We start from the raw sequence: 19,668 nt of genomic DNA on the forward strand, positions 1-19,668 counted from the left end.
ATCAAAATTTTGAAATAAATATCTCAGTTAAATGAGATTATGAGTGATTTTTATTTCTATATTTTCAAATTATCCTCCAAAGGTCATGAGTCTCTTTCATAATTATGAGAAGGGTGGCACCATTTATCTTTAAACTATATTCATAGTGATGGATTGTATTTTGAACTTTCCCATAATAAAGTGGTTCCTGAAAGCTCTTTACTTGGCAAGCAGGAGATTATATATTTCCAAAAGGACAGAAATTTGGTGTAAACAACAAATCAGTGAATAGACAGTTATTTGATACCTCCCACATACCAGACATCATTTTATGTGTTGCAAATGCTCTGATGAACAAGACAAAGTCTCATCCTTCTAAAAGCTTTTGTTTTGGAAGGGGTTATTGTTGTTTAATCACTAAGTGGTATCCAACTCTTTGTAACCCCATGGACTGTAGCCCAGCAGGCTCCTCTGTCCATGGGGTTTCCCAGGCAAGAATACTGGAGTGGGTTGCCATTTCCTTCTCCAGGGGATCTTCCTGACCCATGGATCAAATTTGCCATCTCCTACATTGCAGGTGGATTCTTTACCACTGAGTCACCAGGTAGGAGTACACACACCAAAAATATGAACAAAAAAATGTGAATCTGGTACTGTCAAGTGTTGAGATGAAAATAAAGTAAAATTAGGTTAATACTTAGAGGTATGATTTTTTCCATCCAGAAGAAATTGAAAATAAAGGGTCTGACAGTTGAAATTTTAAAGCCAAATAGTTATGGGGGGGGGGGGACAGATAAAATGAGGTAATATGGAGCAGTAGGAACTCTGATGATCTGGAGAGTGTAGGTTCTATATGAAGGAGCTGAGTATTAGAAACATAAGCTTAATGTTATCGGATATTTTGATTTTTCTCTGTGGGAAACCAGAAACCCATATTCTTAAGATGTCTCCCAATTTTTAAATATTTACTCTCATTTTACAGTATTTTGAACCAACAACAAGAGCACAGAAATATGTCTGAATTGAATCAGTGGGCTTTCAGTTTCTAACTTCTATAAACCATAGAGTTTAAAGGATCTTAGAGATCACACGTGTGTGCTAAGTTACTTCAGTTGTGTCGGGCTCTTTGCGACCCCATCAGGCTCCTCTGTCCATAGAATTTTCCAGGCAAGAATACTGGAGTGGATTCCCATTCTCTCATCCAGGGGATTGTCCCAACCCAGGGATCAAAACCGTGTCTCTTGTGTTTCCTGCATTGGCAGACAGATTCTTTACCACTAGCGCCACCTAGGAAGCCCCTTAGAGGTCCTAAAGTTCACATAAGCAGTAAATATGTGAGAAAGTTGAGGCCCAGATAGACAAAGGGATTTAACTATGGACCCACAGCTGAGGAAGTTGTTCAGGTGGGATTTATACGTGCTACTCAAAGCTCTTTCTATTATATGGGAGTATCTAATACATGTCTTATTTTCTCTGACTCAGTCCACGGATTATTTTCCTACTGTACTGTCCTGATTTGTTTCCTTTCCATGTAGAGATATCTGAGGGGGCAAAGCAAATGAGCACATCTCAATTATGTTTGATAATCACAGCCATTACTGGCATAATGGAGGTGATACCTGATGTGAGATCAGCATCTAAAAGAGACAAAACAAAGGGTGTAGGTGTGAGAGTATTACAGCACTAGATAGTAATTGAGTCCATTCAAAAATGGGTCAAAAGCAAGGAAGCCACCACTTTGGTGTTGGACACTTTAATAAGGTATGCTTTTCCTTAGAGGAGGGCTAAAAGGGAATGCCTTGTAGGGTTCAGAGTAGCTGGTAGAGAGATTTGAAATAAATGTAGCCTCACTTTCCCTCTGCATTGCTTTCATGAATGGTGGTGTTCCCATTCTCATGTGTTTTTTTATTATGTTTTATGGCCGAGAGAGGTAACATAATAACTGATGCAATAGCAGAGAGAATTAGAGAGAGCGCTCAGCCTGGACAAAAAGTACTCTGAACTTCCTTTTTGTAATCATTTTTCAGTGGTGTTTGTTAATCATTAAGGTAAATGTTGGCTTCCTAGGAAATTCCATTTCTGTCTGGTTTTGGCCATGTCTTGTATATGGAATGAATGAAAGAATGAAAACACAAGAGAATAATATTTAGCATAATGCGTAACTTGGGCCAAAGAAAAATCGGTCTGAAAATTGTTTAGCATTTGAATACCCTGGAGGGAAAGAACTACTTAGTGCTGAGCAGGAAACAAAGACACATCAATAGAACTGGAGTGGACAATTTCTTTGGGACATCGATGGGCCCCATTTTGTATTCTGGAGATTGGTTCTATTATGGAAAGTCAGAAGGCAGTGAGGCTTGTAATTTAGGAGACCTATATAAGTGCTGGGTCTGTGGATGCTAAGTTTTGGTTTAGTTCTTAAATTTTCTGTATCTGTCTCTCATCTATCAGAGCCAATAACAATGTGCAATGTGATACCAGACCAAAAGCTTTAAGGATAGAATGTGCTGAACCAATGCCTGGGTACTGAAGAATCTCAATTAAAATGAAGAGTTTTGAATAAAATGGTTCTTTGAAGTTGGCTCTGTCAGGCAGCTACCTTATTTTTTTATTCTTAGGGTATGTTCCAGGTTCTTAGGTGCAGCTAAGAACTGTCACCTATGTTAAGTGAGGCAATTTAATTTGAAAACACTCCCATGAGTACACTGACATATACATATGTATTATATATATGTGTGTGGTGCGTGTGTGTGTGTGTGTATATATATATATATATATCTCTCTCTCTCTCAGGGTTGTGTGTGTGTGTGTGCTGGTTTAGCGAATTGAAGAGTTGCTATATTCATAGCTTCCCAATTGAATCTTAACTTGGTGGAATTTCTTTAGGTCAGTGTGACCCATCTTCCTCTCTCCATCCCTCCCTCCCTTCCATCCATCATATATAGGTAATGGACTAGGTCTAGGAGGTTGATTTATATTAACTAAGCTCTCAAGAATTTACATAAAACCAGTTTGATTAGCTTACTTATGTACCATTTAAAACCCCCTTCTCCCTAACCACTCTTTCAGTTAGGATGACCGTTGTCACAGTTCTGGCTAATAGATGTAAACAGAAGTCTAACATATGTTTTCTAGAAAGTTTCTTCTTTTTTGATTAAAAGGTACAGACTCAATAGGTACCCCTGTTGCCTTTCATTCCTTAGCTTTTTTCTTTTTTTCTGCTTGGAATGAGAATATGATGCTTAGAGGTACAGCAGCTATCTGGTCACCATGAGATTGCTGCTGCTGCTGCTAAGTCACTTCAGTCGTGTCCGACTCTGTGTGACCCCATAGACGGCAGGCCACCAGGCTCCCCCATCCCTGGGATTCTCCAGGCAAGAACACTGGAGTGGGTTGCCATTTCCTTCTCCAATAACAAAAACCAAAAGAAATATATATAGAACCTGGCTTCCTTAAGATGATGGCTTTCAAACTGTGACCAAGATCCTTTTAATAAAATCTAGTCTGTTGTGGACTGATTAAAATACAGTAAAATGAATAGAAAATGAAATGAAAAAGATTTACAAAATATAAATGCAAATATTTTATTATATTCAAAAGGCATAAAATAATTCTGTCAAATTGTTGTCCAAGTTTCTAAATGTTTACTCTGATTTTCTGTCCTTATCTATATTCATTAGCTAGATGGCCATAACAGAGTACCACAGACTGGGTGGCTTACACAACAGAAATTTATTTTTTCACAGTTCTGGAGGCTGGGAGTCCAAGATCAAGGTATTGGCAGATGGGTTTGTCCTGAAGCCTCTCTCCTCAGCTTGCAGATGGTCATCTTCTTGCTGTGTGCTTATTGTGACTTTTTCTCTGTATGTCCCTGATATCTCTTCATCTTTTTATAAAGACAAAATCATACAAAATTAGGGCCCCCTCTTATGACCTCATTTCACCTCAGTTACTTCTTCAAAGGCTCTTTCTCCAAATACAGTCACACTGTGGGTTAGGGCTTTGATATATGAGCGCTGGGGAACATATGTCTGTCTATAACATTATCACTTACCAATAACATAACAGCCAGCAGCTCTTGGGCCATACTTTGAGATCAACTGCCCTAAGATGCAAATAGTTACTGCACAAGTCCTGGATTGGTACCTCCAGAATTCTTGTTCAGTGAGAAAAACACACTTCTATTTGTTGAAGCCACTACCTGTCAGGTTTCTCTTATTACAACTGAAAGATTCTAAATGGGAATTACCAGGAAGCACATTTTTAAAATTTTCATTAGGAAACATAGCTGACTTGGGAACTAAGCCAGTTACATCCATTGGAGAGTTTTTCATTGGTTACTTGCATTCCCAGCATCTATTCTACCCTCTTCTGGCGACAGATCTGCACTTTACTCGAGGAACTCTTCTCATACATTGCATACAGTTTTCACAGGACTGTCAGTTAATGTGCTTTGCCCTCCTGGGGACAAAAGACTCAAATCAGTTCCCGCCTGTTCTATGAACTTTGACTTGCAAACAGACAACCCTGCTAGTTGAGTAGGCTAATTCAGAAGACTAAATGAGGACTACGAAGTTTGTTTCATGAGCAGATAATCTCAAGAAATGGAGGTACTTGAAGCATCAGCCCAAACACTGAATCATCTGAGAAGCATCTCTGCTGCTGCTGCTGCTAAGTCACGTCAGTCGTGTCCGACTCTGTGCGACCCCATGGACTGCAACCTACCAGGCTCCTCTGTCCATGGGATTTTCCAGGCAAGAGTACTGGAGTGGGTTGCCAGTGCCTTCTCCGGAGAAGCATCTCTAGCTGATTCCAATACTTGAGATGCTTTGTCCTCTGTGTTTCTATAATAGTTCGCACAGATTTCCCCAGAGTGACTGGTTATTACATTATTTAGCAAATGTATGTTTGCATTGCTCCTGTCCACTTAGCATCCTCTAGGAGAAGACCTGGGTCTTTTAATCTTTGTATTTCTAGTCCCCAGAATAGTTGAGATGCACATTGTTGTGTTAGTCACTAAGTCATGTCTGCCTCTTTGCAACCCCTTAGACTGTAGCCCACCAGGCTCTTCTGTCCATGGGATTCTCCAGGCAAGAACACTGGAGTGGGATGCCATTCCCTTCTCTGGTGATCTTCCTGACCCCGGAATTGAATGCTGGTCTCTTGCATTGCAGGCAGATTTTTTACCATCTGAGCCACCAGGGGAGCCCTGTAGAGATGGATGCATAATCGGGACTTAATAAATAATTGCTGAACTGATGAACTGATTATTTAAATGTGTTTATTGATAAGTTCAGTCAATAAAAATGGTTCAGCATTCAGTATGCAGTCTGGAGGTAGTGTTAGGAATGTGAAGTTGGATATGAAATGAACCTGATTCAAGAGCTTTGTCATCCATGGAACAGAAAGGTACAGTAGAATAGCAGACCACAGAATACTTACTCATTCAGACATACAAGTATTATCTGTGTAGTATTATATCCAAGTTGGTCATTGTGAGCAAATATACACTAGCTGTGATGCAAACTTACTTCCAAAGCACCTCATGGAAAGGTCAGAGAAAGCTCATTTGAGAAGGCAGCACCTGAGAAGAACCATAAAGAATGAGGACTTAATTTGAAATAGTTACTGAAGATGATGTGAGTTAGTTGAGGACACAAAGAAATCCCATTGGATATATTTTAGGTCCCAGATGATGTTTGAGACAGTGATTTGTGGTAGTGTCTAAGTGTATGGCTGTGATTTTCTTTCATGTTCAGCTATAGAGTCTTAGAAGCCAAGAATGTAGATGGATTTTAACAGTAACCCAGCATTAGGGATTTATTGGACAATGGCATTGACTATGGTAATGAGACAATGGTTCACATAATCAACCTTTAGGTCCAGCCTGGGTATGGAAGGACAACCAGGAAGTGGGGGACCAGGGATGAAGGGGGCCAAAGACAGAGGCTCCACTGATTCAGAGAGCTGATCAAGCTGTACATGTATGTATGTACTTTATATGTATCCTCTCACATCGTTCTTACAACAGCCTTAAGGAGATCATTTTATTGCCTGAATATTTTTAGGTGAAAAGAAATTGAGGCAGAGAAGTCTAGTCACTTAATTGAGACCATATATTCGGTAAGTATAGAGAAGATATTAGGATAGGATCCAGCGTGCAGTTTTCATAGGCCTGTCAGTCAATGTGCTCTCACTCCAGAGCCTGAATTTTAAACTGTTATGTAGAAAGTAGATCAGTCCCCAAAATAGAAAAAAATAAAAATATTTCTTAAAGGATAGTAGTATAGAATCAACACATGTTCTCCCAGAAGTTATGCTATATAGGCACTGGCATAGCTTTCCTTTTACAGAGCTTGCTTTTCTCAGCTCTTAGATTGAAGTATTTGATGTTATTGAAATTTCACCACTTCTGGCCTCTAAAAACATTTAATATGGTTCAACATAAAACTGCAATGTTATGGCATTGTATTCTTGGTACTCCTGGTGTAAATAGCATTAGCTTCTTATTAGGCACATGATGATATGCTGGGCTCGGTGACAGTGTTCTTTGTCCATTGAGTTCTATTCTTTATGAAGATCTGTTTGCTTTGGAGACACTTTAAAAACAATACAGAAGCAAACTCCTTCCAGTGTGTTCCTTTGAATGAGGACTTATGAATCCTTAGAGAGCATCTTGTGTGCAACTGAGAGTCCGTTATATAATTTTTAGTCCTTTCTCCTCCATGCCAAGTGCAACAAGAGAGTTTAGGTGAATAAGAATTAGAATAAGTCCTGGACAACATGGATCTTATAACTGATTATTCTATTTTGGTTATTTAATATCTGACAGTGGTGTTTTAAGGTTATATGAACACAACATTAACTGAAGCTTGGAATATTGCTTTGAAACGACCTGAGACAGTGTGATAAATAAAAACAGCAGAGGGAGAACATTTTCCTTGGAATTTGTTATGTAGAAAGCATTTGACTTGATGCAAACAGGTATTGAAAAATAAAACCCTAGATTGCTGTTTGTCCTTCATTTACAATTTATAAGTAACATAGCAATAGAAAGCCATCAAATAATTGTGAAAACAACCTCAGAAAATCACACTTACTTCCTCTGTAAAATAGCTTACTTCACTTTGTCACCTATTGTAGGCCTGTCATCAAGAGAGATTGCCCTAGTTCTGTCTTCTCTCTCTCTTGTCACCCCTGCTAGAGAGAGATGGGGGAGAAGAATATTTACTGTATTAATTAAACTTATTCTTTATCCCCTGAACACTAAAAGAATACTTTTCTCTATTACTTTTGATTATATAATTATCCATTATTGCTGTTACTAAAATCTTTCCTCCCAGTTGTGTAAGATTTTTGATATATGCAATGAAAATATGCCCAAGCTGCTATTTAAATTAAAAAAAAAAAAGCAATTTTCTTAATCCCTAAAATCTTTCTTCTTGGCTGCAAAAGCTTGTGATAGTGAACTTTGAAATATGTGGTGCATCTTCTTTGAAGATATAATAGACTCTCAAATACTATAAAAATTGACCCTGTTTCTCTACTGTAAGATAGTCATGTGTTGGGGTCATTCCTATCTTTTTATACTTATGGGATCAATTTTTTTCCCCAAAGATTTTTATTGCTTTGCCTGGAAGTAGTATTCTAAAGGCAGCTGTTAGAACTAGTTAGGCAACCAAACCATTTAAAGCAAATATTTACTGGGATGTTATTTTCTTATATCTAAGGCAAGGAGGTATTGAAGTACTTTTCTTAAGAGATGGTTTTCCCTTCCATAGTTGGGGACATGACGTGACGTGAAGTCAGTCGTGTCCGACTCTTTGCGACCCCATGGATTGTAGCCTATCAGGCTCCTCTGTCCCTGGGATTTTCCAGGCAATAGTACTGGAGTGGATTGACATTTCCTTCTCCAAGGGATCTTCCCAACCCAGAGATCGAACCTGGGTCTCCCGCATCATAGACAGACGCTTTACTGTCTGAGCCACCAGGGAAGTCCATAGTTGGGGAGAACGGATCATATAATCCATGGACATGTTTGAGTTGATACAGTTTTGATAGGTGGAGGAATGGTGGCTTAGTAACGTTGAGGGAATACTCAAGTTTGCCCAGCTGGTAAATGGAAAAGACAGAGATAAAATCCAGACCTTTTGGCTCTGAATCCAGGTGTCTTTTTGGTGTCCATTATGGACGTAGTTATTTTTGAAGTATGTTACCTTTGCTGTCTCCCTATTGCAGAGAGCCTGCCAAAGAAGGGTCACCAGTACCCTTAGGTTCACATTGTGCAGGGCTTAGTCATTCTGTCATGTCCCACTCTAGGTGACCCCATGGACTGTAGCCCACCAGGTTCCTCTGTCCATGGGGATTCTCCAGGCAAGAATATTGGAGTGGGTTGCCATGCCCTCCTCCAGGGGATCTTCCCAACCCAGGGATCGAACACAGAGCTCCCACACTGCAGGAGTATTCTTAACCATCTGAGCCACCAGGAAAGCCCAAGAATACTGGAGTGGGTAGCCTATCCTTTCTCCAGGGGAACTTCCCAACCCAGGAATCAAACTGGGGTCTCCTGCATTGCAGGCAGATTCTTTTACCAGCTGAACTACCAGGCATTATATGAAGATAAAAAGTAAGAACTCCCCTGCCCCATGTGAAGGATCTTCCAATGAATGCCTGTGACAACAGGGACTCTGTGTCTGTCACTGTTGGCAGGAGGCTTAATCTTCTGATCTTGAAGCTGTGGCTGCACATTGAGAGTTCTTACCAGGCGTGTTTCTCCCTCAGAACCAGGCCCTCTTCCCCATACCCCCCACAGGGGGAAACAGTAGTGGAAGTAGCTCTAGAAGACCCCCAGGTGATGTTTCTGGTTCTTGTTTACCGTGTTACACTTGATTCTATTTGACAAATTGGAGGGGTTTTGTTTAAGGGTTTCCTTTATGATACGATTCCTGCTAATCAATTTCTTTTGAGTTTCCCTCTTCTGTCAACCTAACTTCCTCTGCATATGAATCAGTAAGTCAGTTAACAAATATTTATTAAGCACCTGTCCATGGGATCTCACTGGGAAAAATATAACTTCTACATACGACAGAATCATAACTCAGCAATTCCAAAAGTGTGTTCAGAATGATGTTAACCAAAGAGAGATACGTAGACAAATATATTTATAAAAATCTGAATTAAATAAAGGTAAACTGAATTCTTTACTGCAGAACTTTTCAGGACTTCAGGTATGCTAAATATGGATAGTCCTTCCCAGGGGAACATATAATGCAACATTTTCCAAATGTAATTGGAAGGACTGATGTTGAAGCTGAAACTCCAATACTTTGGCCACCTGATGCTAAGAGCTGACTCATTGGAAAAGACCCTGATGCTGGGAAAGATTGAGGGCAAGAGGAGAAGGGGAGGACAGAGGATGAGATGGTTAGATGGCATCACCAACACAATGGACATGGGTTTGGGTGGACTCCGGGATTTGGTGATGGACAGGGAGGCCTGGCATGCTGTGGTTTATGGGGTCACAAAGAGTCGGACACGACTGAGCAACTGAACTGAACTGAATGAATCATTTGAAATTACTTTTTATGGAATAACTCAAAGGATGAGCTTTACTTTGAAGACATTTAAATAATTTGAGGTGATGTATTCAATACAGTGAAACATTATAAAAATCTTCCTTCACATGGCTTAAATTCTATTCATTTTCCTGGTGAAAACTGATTGTGTTTGCAGCAATCTAGAATAATCCAGGGGCATGCAGATTCCTGGGATATATGGCATTTTCCGAGGGGTATCTGAAGAAATGGATACTTTTTATCACATGTTATTTCTACTTTTTTCCCACAAATTTACCTGGGAGAGAATGAGCCTGGTTTTGAAGAATCCTGCTTCTTTTCATACTTTCTCTCACCTTATAAAAAATTCCTGGCTCTCATCCATCTAGATAGTCTCCATAAATATAGAGTGAAAACCTTATTCTAGCCAAAGCCAAGAGACAGGTGGGATAGTTGCTGGATTGTTGAAAAGTTTAGTTCAGTTCCGTCACTCAGTCATGTTTGACTTTTGTGACCCCATAGACTGCAGCACACCAGGCCTTGCTGTCCATCACCAATCCCCAGAGCCTACTCAAACTCATGTCCATCGTGTTAGTGATGCCATCCAACCATTTCATCCTCTTTCGTCCCCTTCTCCTCCCACCTTCAATCTTTTCCAGCATCAAGGTCTTTTCCAATGAATCGGTTCTTCGCATCAGGTGACCAAAGTATTGGAAATCAACTTCAGTATCAGTCCTTCCAATGAACATTCAGGAATGATTTCCTTTAGGATTGACTGGTTGGATCTCCTTGTAGTCCAGGGAACTCTCAAGAGTCTTCTCCAACACCACAGTTCAAAAGCATCAATTCTTTGGTGCTCAGGTTTCTTTATGGTCTAACTCTTACATCCATACATGACTGCTAGAAAAAAACATAGCTTTGATTATAGGGACCTTTGTTGGCAAAGTAATACCTCTGCTTTTTAATATGCTGTCTAGGTTGGCCATAGCTTTTCTTTCAGGGAGCAAAGGTCTTTTAATATCATGGCTGCAGTCACCATCTGCAGTGATTTTGGAGCCCAAGAAAATAAAGTCTGACACTGTTTCCACTGTTTCCTCATCTATTTGCCATGAAGTGATGGGACAGGATCCATGACCTTAGTTTTCTGAATGTTGAATTTTAACCCAACTTTTTCACTCTCCTCTTTCACTTTAATCAAGAGACTCTTTAGTGCTTCACTTTCTGCCATAAGGGTGACAATTCTGCATATCTGAGGTTGTTGATATTTCTCCTGGCAATCTTGATTCCAGCTGTGCTTCATCCAGCCCAGAATTTCTCATGATGTACTCTGCATATAAGTTAAATAAGCAGAGTGACAATATACAGCATTAACATACTCCTTTCCTGATTTGAAACCAGTCTGTTTTTCCATGTCCAGTCCTTGTTGTCCTTGTTGAAAAGGGAATGGCTTTAATGCCTAGGTAAAATTTTCTCTTGCAAGACAGATGTTTTCAATTCAGTAATGCTGCAAGAAGCATCTAATTGACTAGTCATCTGATGAATCATTGAAAATAGTTTTGATATGGTCAATATGTGAGATTTTTGGAAGCTGTTCAATGCATGAAAAGAATTGGAGAATTGAATGCCTGATAAAATTAAACTCCTTCCAGTCCCATTCATTTGTTTAGATGAACAGCACTTCCTTGAGCTTAAATCTATAGAAAATAAAAACTGGAAACGGAATTAGGGCTGAACCCTGTCTTCTTATTATAATATTTATAGTAATAGTAATGTGAAGTATTCATCTTGGATTATGAACTATATACAGGAAAGCCCCAGCCCCATTCATTTGATTAAGAGGTTATTACCAATAATAATTTACTTATTGTGCTAATAATTATTTATGTTTAAAAATGGAGCCCTATAATATTTATAATCATAACTCAATACAGAAATACTTTTTAATACTTAAAGCCTTCTGGTCACTATATGTTTAAAAATAAGTTAACTTTCAATTTACACACATATTTTCATTGCACTGAGTATAATTCAGGGAAAATTAAAGGCTCTCAAGCACAAAATGTCCTTTTTCAGGATACAATTCTGTGGGAAATTGAAATGAAAGTATTTTAAAGGGAATAAAGGATGATGTGAAATTTTAGACTGGATGAACATGCTTTAATTTATTAAATGGTAGTGGTTCTCAACTTGCTGTTGTGTTTGGATTACTGTGGCTACATTTTACAGAGTAATCTAATAGTGTAATTTTAAAAATGTCATTATTTGCAATTTGCCAGAAATTATACCTTTTGCAATTAGTTACGAGCTAAAGAGGAAAATTTTATTCATTTATTTGGGTAACACTGGCTTATAATGTTATGTAAGTTTCATGTGTATGACACTGTGTTTATACTTCTGTGTACACTGCAATGTGCTCACCACCACAAGCTTAGTTTCCATCCATCACCATGTACTTGACTCTACCCAACCTGCCCTCCACTTACTCCTTCCCCACTGGTAATCACTACTCTGTTTTCTGTGTCTACATTTGTTTTTCTTTATTTTGTTCATTTGTTTTTTATTTTTTTTTAGTATCAAGTTATGTTTTAAAGTTTTTATTTTTGGCTGTGCTGGGTCTTTTTTGCGGCTCAGTCTTTTCTCTGATTGCAGCGGGTGGGGGCCACTCTGTAGTTGTGATGTGAGGGCTTCTCATTGCGGTGGCTTATCCTGTTGCAGGGCACGGGCTCTAGAGTGCTGGTTCAGTAATTGTGGTGCACGGATTTAGTTGCTCCACAGCACGTGGGGTCTTCCCAGATAAGGGATTGAACCCATGTCTCCTGCATTGGCAGGCAGATTATTTACTACTAAGCCACCGGGGAAGTCCTGTTCATTTACTTAAATGTTTTAAAATTCCATTTATGAGTGAAATCATGGTATTTGTCTTTCTTCACCTAACTTATTTTGCTTAATACCCTCAAGGGCCATCCTTGTTGTCATAAGGGCAAGATTTCATCTTTCCTTAGGGCTGAATAGTATTCCACTGTATGCATATGCCACATCTTCTTTATCCATTCATTCGTTGATGGCCATTTAGGTTGTCTGCTTATCTTGGCTATTGGAATGAGTATAGGGACACATGTATCTTTTCAAATTAGTGTTTTTTGTATTCTTTGGATAAATACCCAAAAGTAGGATAGTTAGATCATATGGTAGTTCTAGTCCTATTTTCTGAGGACTCTCCACATTGTTTTTCATAGTGGCTGCACCAGTTCACACTCCTACCAGAGTGCAGGAGGCTTCCTGCTTCTCCACACCCTCATCAACACTTCTTATTTCTTGCTTTGTTGATAGTAGCCATTCTAACAGGCATGAGGTAATGGTGAAATTTTAGATGTCAAATTACAAATGCACAAGTTTTTTCTATACAATCTTTCCACAATCTCTTTCATGGAAATAACAAAAAATGTCTAAAGGCCACTGATTTAAGCCACAGCCAGTGAGGACTAATTATTCTGCCATTGTAATCCCCTCATTTACTATGACTTTGCAGTTTGCTCTGTGAATTTTCATTGTTTTGGGATTGTTTTGAATCATGATCTGGGTTCTTCAGTATATAATTGTGATCTGGATACCTCCACGCATAACCACGTCTTAGGATATTCTTCCTTAAACTGGTATTAATGTGCTTTTCAGTGCAAAGTTTTGATCTCTTTCATCTAGTGCATGGTAGACATATGCTGTTATTAGCATCGTCCCTTGTCTCTGAAGAAGATGTGAAGTGTGAAGAGCTGGCTTATGCAAATGGCTTCAGGTTTTTAGAGAACTGTGGGTGAAGTAGATGTGGTATCAAAGAGTGAGCACCAGCGTTTAGAGACTTGGATTCAAGGTCTATACCACCTGTGATAAGTGATGCTCCTCCTCACGGCTTTAACAGTTGATGGATTTATCAGTTAGAGCCTTTTCAGCACTAAGATTACTTATTTTTTATATTAATTTTTTTTCTGATTTTAGTAAGAGCACTTAACTGAGACCTACCGTTTAACAAATTATTAAAATTTTAATAATTAGATCTAATTTCAGACTTAAAATGTTACAGGATCAATATATTGAATTTTTGTATACTTTTCACATAGCTTCCCCCTATGTTACCATCTTACATAATAGAGTATATTTATAAACATCAAGAAATTAGGTAAGAAGGTAGTATTGTATCAGTGTTAGAGACCCTATTCACATTTCACCAATTGTCCCGTTAATGTCTTTGTTTCCTAGTCCAAGAACCAATCAAATCTCTGGTTGCATTAAGTTATCATGTTTCCTTAACCTGGAACAGTTCTTAAATCTTTTAAAAATCTGAAATAGTTCCTAAGTCTTTTTTTTCTCTCTCTCTTTCATTGCCTTGACCCTTTAAAAGAGTACTGACAGTGATTCTTTTCTTGAACAACTTTAGTCAGGCTCCTGAGCCTTCTCTCAGTTCTGTCTGTGGACTTCCTTATAAAATTAAAAGTTTTAGCAAGAACCCTGCTAAGTCAGCAAGAATCAGCCATCTTCTATATCAGATCAGGTTCCCCATCCCTCACCTTTCTCCAGGTGATGTCTGATTACCCTCCTTGTCTTCAGCAAGAATCCTGTGAGGTCAGTTTCCTCCTAGCAGTTTTCCATCCACTGGCCTCCAAATTGCTCCTTGGCTATACATTCCCACTGGCCCATGATGTACTCAGAATTGAACCCAAACTTTCTCCACCTCCTGAAAAATCTCATTGCAATGGTGTCTATATCTATAGCTACGGTGCTGAATAAAGGCTGATTCACCATCTTTAAAAGTGTCATAAACATTTTTTTCTTTGAAAGTGCACACCAGTTATTTTATAGTGTGCATTGGCTGATTTTTCTTCATGACCAAATTCAGGTTATCCTTTTTTGGACAGAATGTCACAGGAGACATTGTATCCTTCTCAGGACAGCCTATAAGGAGATATCTGATATCAATTTGTCTCATTACCTGAGAGGTTAACTTTGGTCACTTGGTTAAGGTCTCTGTTGGATTTTTCAATGAAAAGATGAATTGTGAGTTCTTTATTAGCATAATTTTCCTTTACAAATAAAAGTCCAACATGGGACCTTCCAATATTTCTCTTTTTTTAAAACATCAAAAATGCATAGGATCTTAACTTATGGTGGTTTGTATTCATCTGTGACTTCAAATTTTTTTACAAAGAATTGTAACATGGAACTTTATTTAGACTTTTCATGGTGAATCTGTGCCAAACTGCAGGCATAAAATTATAGCATGACATTTTAAAGAACTTATTTGGGAAAAAATACATAATTCTATGTTAAACTAGCTAATCTTATTCCATCATCCAGTATTTTTTAAAAAGCGATTTTTGAATTAGAGGGCCTAGGATTAAATTCTTACTCTGGTTTATAGTAGTTTCGTGAACTTGATGTATTTTTGCTTTCCAATTTCCTCTTTTATAAACTGAAAATACTTACTTAAAACTACATGAGTTAATCTTATGGAGCTCTTATGACATTCAGAAATGATAACCATTAAGCGATGTGTGCCCTTTTGGGTGTCTGCATGTCTGCAGGAGGAAGATGGGAGAGAACTGCAGTCAGAACCTATCCAATGTGGTCAACAAATTTAGTTTCAACAATAGTGGAAGTAAGTCTTCAGAATGACCTTAAATGGAGTAGTCAGTAATATTGTAGATACCAGTGTTTGAATTTAAAGGGTCAGCAGCTGAATTTCTACAACTCAACTGTCTTCTATTTTTTACTGAACAACTCCATGTATACACACCAACACCAGTACCTGTGGCTCTGCATTTTACAAAGTGGTTATCAAACCCTCCTGGAGCTGTCCAGAAATCTGCCCCCCCGCCCCCCATGCATCTCCACTGCTGTCATATGCTGCGGCATTTTATTTGGGAGATTGGCTTTTACAAACAACTAAGATATTATCTAAAAAGAAGTACCTTCTTCTTATTCCCTCCAAGTTATTTCCTCTTTAGTTATCTCCTATACTGTTCATTCCTTTATTAATCATTCGATAAAGTTTCTTGAGCTCTTCATGTGAGTCAGGCACTGTTGTAGGAGGTAGTGGCCTCAAGATCTCATGGAAGTTATAGTGAGTTTCAACAGATAAATGTAAAACTCTCCTGACTTTCTGTGATTTTGCTCTTTGACAATTTGATGCCCATTTCCATGTACATTATAAAGTGTTACAAACTGTAATGAGTTATAAACATGGATTATAGTTCTTGATGTTGCCGTCACTGTATGGTTACTATTGATAAATACTTAACTTGCTCCAGGTGACACACAGGCAGTCAGCAAGTAGAAGCACAAATGTACCTCCCTAGTGGCTGTGTTATATCTGCTGCCTCTGCTTACAACCCCTGATTATTATCTTTAGTCTTCAAGGAGCATTTCCATGGCCATCCCTCTTCCCCATCGGGAGCCATTTAACAAAGCCTTAGTAGCACATGTCAGCGTGGCAGACATCCAAACCTCCTCCTCTATATGTTCCTCTTGGCTCCTAGAGGGTGATGGGTCCTCTGGTACTTCCCCTCTGGGTTCACTCCTTGGGTGTTTACCCAAAGGCCCACTAGCCTTGTAAGTCGTAGAACATCTTTGCTTCTGATTCAGTGGCACTGGAGTGAAATTTGGGAATCAGCATTTTTAATAAAGACTGGGGTAATTCTATTATAACTAGTCAGTTTCAATAAATTGTAACTTGGCAAAACAGTGTCATAAACCATGTGTCTTTTTTTTAAGTTTTTAGTGGTTTTTATCCCTATGATAGTGTCTAGAGTTTTCCACTCTTTAAATGGCTGACATTACAGGATAGTTTTAGACATGGACATAAACTGTTTTAGACATACAGTTTATGTCCATATCTCTCAGGTACTCAAGAAAGAAAACTAAGGTTACCTTGGGAACATGACTCCTGATCAGTTACTCAAATCAAGACGTTTGTCATCTGGCATTGGTTTTGAAAAAAACGTATTATTTTAAATGGAAAAAAAGATGGAAATTTTGAAGCAGTCATTTACTTTTTGATAGAAAAGTACTAACACCATGTTCTACCAATTCTGTTTTATTGCCAATAAAGGCTTTATTTGAGTAGCACAGGACTAAGATTCATTTACCAAGAAGAAGCTGAAAGAGTCAGTTGATGGTCGTTGTATCTAGATTTGTGCTGGACTATTATACATGTTTTGCTTTTGCACTTTCCACTATCATGTTGTTTATAGCACCTGAAACACTAATAACAGGGGTTCTAGTTGGCAAAAAAAAATCATTGTTGCTATTTTTGTATCTGGAATCAAAATCTAATAGACTTAAGTGGGCATGAATTAAGTTATTTAAGCATGTTGACTTCGGGTGTGTGCCTGTACAGAATGAGGCAGTTGCCATGGCATCTCCGTGCATGATTTCTGTGAAGGTAGTGTTGACTGAATCTATAAAAAGATGAGCACAGAAAAATATGTTTATAAAAACCACTTTCTGATGAAATTATTAAAGTGATGCCAATCTGTGTGTGTTTTGTTTCAGTCCACATTCCATTATTAAATGTTTCTCCAAACTGTAGATATTTAAATTGTTGGATGGTTGGTTGAGTCTCTTCCTGATGATTTATTAAATTGTAATGCTCACTGGTGTGAGCTGAGACTGAAAGGTAGTTATTTATACAGTCTGGTTTACTTGTATTCTTAGCTTATATGATGTGCTATATCTCTGAAAAGGTGGGTTTAATCAAATTTTTACAAATCAAATGAGACATCTGGCAATCTAAAACAAATCTATTGTAATTTCATACATGAATGATTATTTTTTTGCAGGATCAAACTAATAATTACTCTTTTGTCCCCTACCATGAATCTGAATGACAGGCCAAATTATTATAAGTTTAGTTTTTGAAAGTCAGAGATTGGACTAAATTCTACCACTACCTATGGGATCTGAGGCCAATCACTTCTTCATTCTGGACCTCAGTTTCTCCTGCTCTAACACTAAAGTGATCAGCTAGGATAACTGGATTCCTTTCAGCAGTTAAATATGAATGTGTGTGCCCATGCATATGTGCATGTATGTATGTGGCAAACATACATTGTTACATGTCAAATTTGTTGAAAGGAAGGGCCACTTTTGTTAAAAAGCTGATAGTTCATACCAAATGTGTTTCAGCATATCAAAATTTGTTGAAATTAAGAGAATGGCATTTGGTTTCCTTTCCTGTTCACAGATTTGTTACTAATTTTAGGATAAGGCTCAGTAGGAAGAGGAATGATGCTGAAGTCAGACAAAATGGACCTGAAACTAAGCTCTCCTAATGATGATGGAGAAGGGGACGGCAGAGGATGAGATGGCTGGATGTCATCACCAACTCAATGGATGTGAGTTTGAGTGAACTCCGAGAGTTGGTGATGGACAGGGAGGCCTGGTGTGCTGCAATTCATGGGGTCGCAAAGAGTCAGACACTACTGAGCGACTGAACTGAACTGAATGATGATCTGAGTGTGTGGGAAAGAAGAAATGATGGGACATGCTACACGTGGTTTTCTCTCAAATGAATTGTAGAGGCTGAAAAATTTGAGAAAGATGTTCAGAAAAAGAGACGTATTTACAAAGAGGGGGTTCTCAGATACTGGGGACATAAATTTAGAGTCATTTATGAGCCAAGTTTCCTTTCCACTGGAAAGGAAGCATATTAATACTTTTGGTCACATGGAAGTCAGTGGGTCAAAAGTTCATCAGAGCCTTTATATATCTATTGAAAATAATGGCTTGTTGTCTTGGATTGGGTTCCTGAGCAGCAGACTTGGCCATGGAGAATTGTGCAGGGAAATTTTAATGGGGCATACTCAGGGAGAGACATACCTGTGTAAGAGGTAGGAAATGGGAAAGACAGGATGGGATAGAGATGCAGACTTGTTTTGCGGATGACACTGAGTGCTTAGCTGCTCCTACAGGTTCTGGAACTTGGAGGTCTGTTTAGATTTGTCTCAAATTGAAAAGAGGGAGGAGTCATTATATTCTGTCATCAGCCCATCAGGTCAGCCTCTGGGAGGCAATTCCCTGGAGCTGACGGCAATAGCCCCAGTGAGGAGCACAGTTGGGAGCACTTGGCCACAGTATTTTCAGAGCTGGAGATGAGTGGGTTGGCCCTGAGGCAGATCATTGGGGAATACATGGTATCCATTAGACTTATTCATGTCCACACAAAGCAGAGTGCTTTATTAAATGGTCCTCAGAGATGAATTTTCTATTAAAGTAAATTGGGAAAACATGTTCCCCTAGAGAACCATATACCATGTCATTATGCTAAAAGTTCTACTCTGCTTAGTTGCTCAGTCATGTCCGACTTTTTGCAACCCCATGGACTATCACCTGCCAGCCTCCTCTGTCCATGGGGATTCTCCAGGCTAGAATACTGGAGTGGGTTGCCATGCCCTCCTTCAGGGGATCTTCCCAATCCAGACATCGAACCCAGGTCTCCCATATTGCAGGAAGATTCTTTACTGTCTGAGCCACCAGGGAAGCCCAAGAATACTGGAGTGGGTAGCCTATCCCTTCTCCAGTGGATCTTCCTGACCCACGAATTGAACCAGGGTCTCCTGTGTTGCAGGTGATTTCTTTACCAGCTGAGCTACCAGGGAAACAAAAGTTCTATTAAGACCTATCAAAACCTAAAACTTATATTACTGTATGTTCCTCATCTTATTTTACCACAAGAGTCTATTTTGGCACAGTATCAAGTAAATATGCAAAATTAGATTCTATAAAACATTCTTTGAAAAATGTTGATTTACTAGTAAATTACTAGAGTGACATCTATTTATTAATAATAGTGTCAGTACTTAGAAAATATTTTATCATTCCAACCACTCTTAAGAATTAAATATCAAACAAACATACATAGACACACATACACGTGTATTTAGGATTCTACCTCTCTAATTCATGAGTTGGATGGCTTGGGCTTGTGGAAGAAAGACCGAAGTTAACTCTGTATTCTAACTTAGATTAGCTTTGTTCTATAAAAACTTACCTAGCTGTTCATACATTTTGTTGTTTACTCAACCATCCATTAATTCAGACATTTACTGTGGTCTCAATACCTACTATGGAAGCAAGAAAATAAGCC

At 38.7% G+C, this 19,668-nt stretch overlaps 2 long non-coding RNA genes across 4 annotated transcripts in view; one reads left to right on the forward strand and one right to left on the reverse strand.

Moving 5' to 3' along the window:
• Positions 1-19,668, forward strand: part of LOC123334459 — a 244,352-nt gene that overhangs the window by 108,634 nt on the left and 116,050 nt on the right. The gene's annotated exons all lie outside the window — the stretch shown is intronic.
• LOC123334463 overlaps positions 3,615-19,668 on the reverse strand; it is a 60,368-nt gene continuing 44,314 nt past the window's right edge. For both annotated transcript variants that reach the window (XR_006552337.1, XR_006552336.1), the window contains 2 exons: positions 5,511-5,563; positions 3,615-3,865 (listed from right to left, as the gene is read on the reverse strand). This is a non-coding gene — a long non-coding RNA (uncharacterized LOC123334463). The remainder of the gene's footprint in view (positions 3,866-5,510; positions 5,564-19,668) is intronic.

Source organism: Bubalus bubalis, chromosome 7 (assembly GCF_019923935.1).
Source record: "Bubalus bubalis isolate 160015118507 breed Murrah chromosome 7, NDDB_SH_1, whole genome shotgun sequence".
NCBI classification, from domain to species: domain Eukaryota; kingdom Metazoa; phylum Chordata; class Mammalia; order Artiodactyla; family Bovidae; genus Bubalus; species Bubalus bubalis.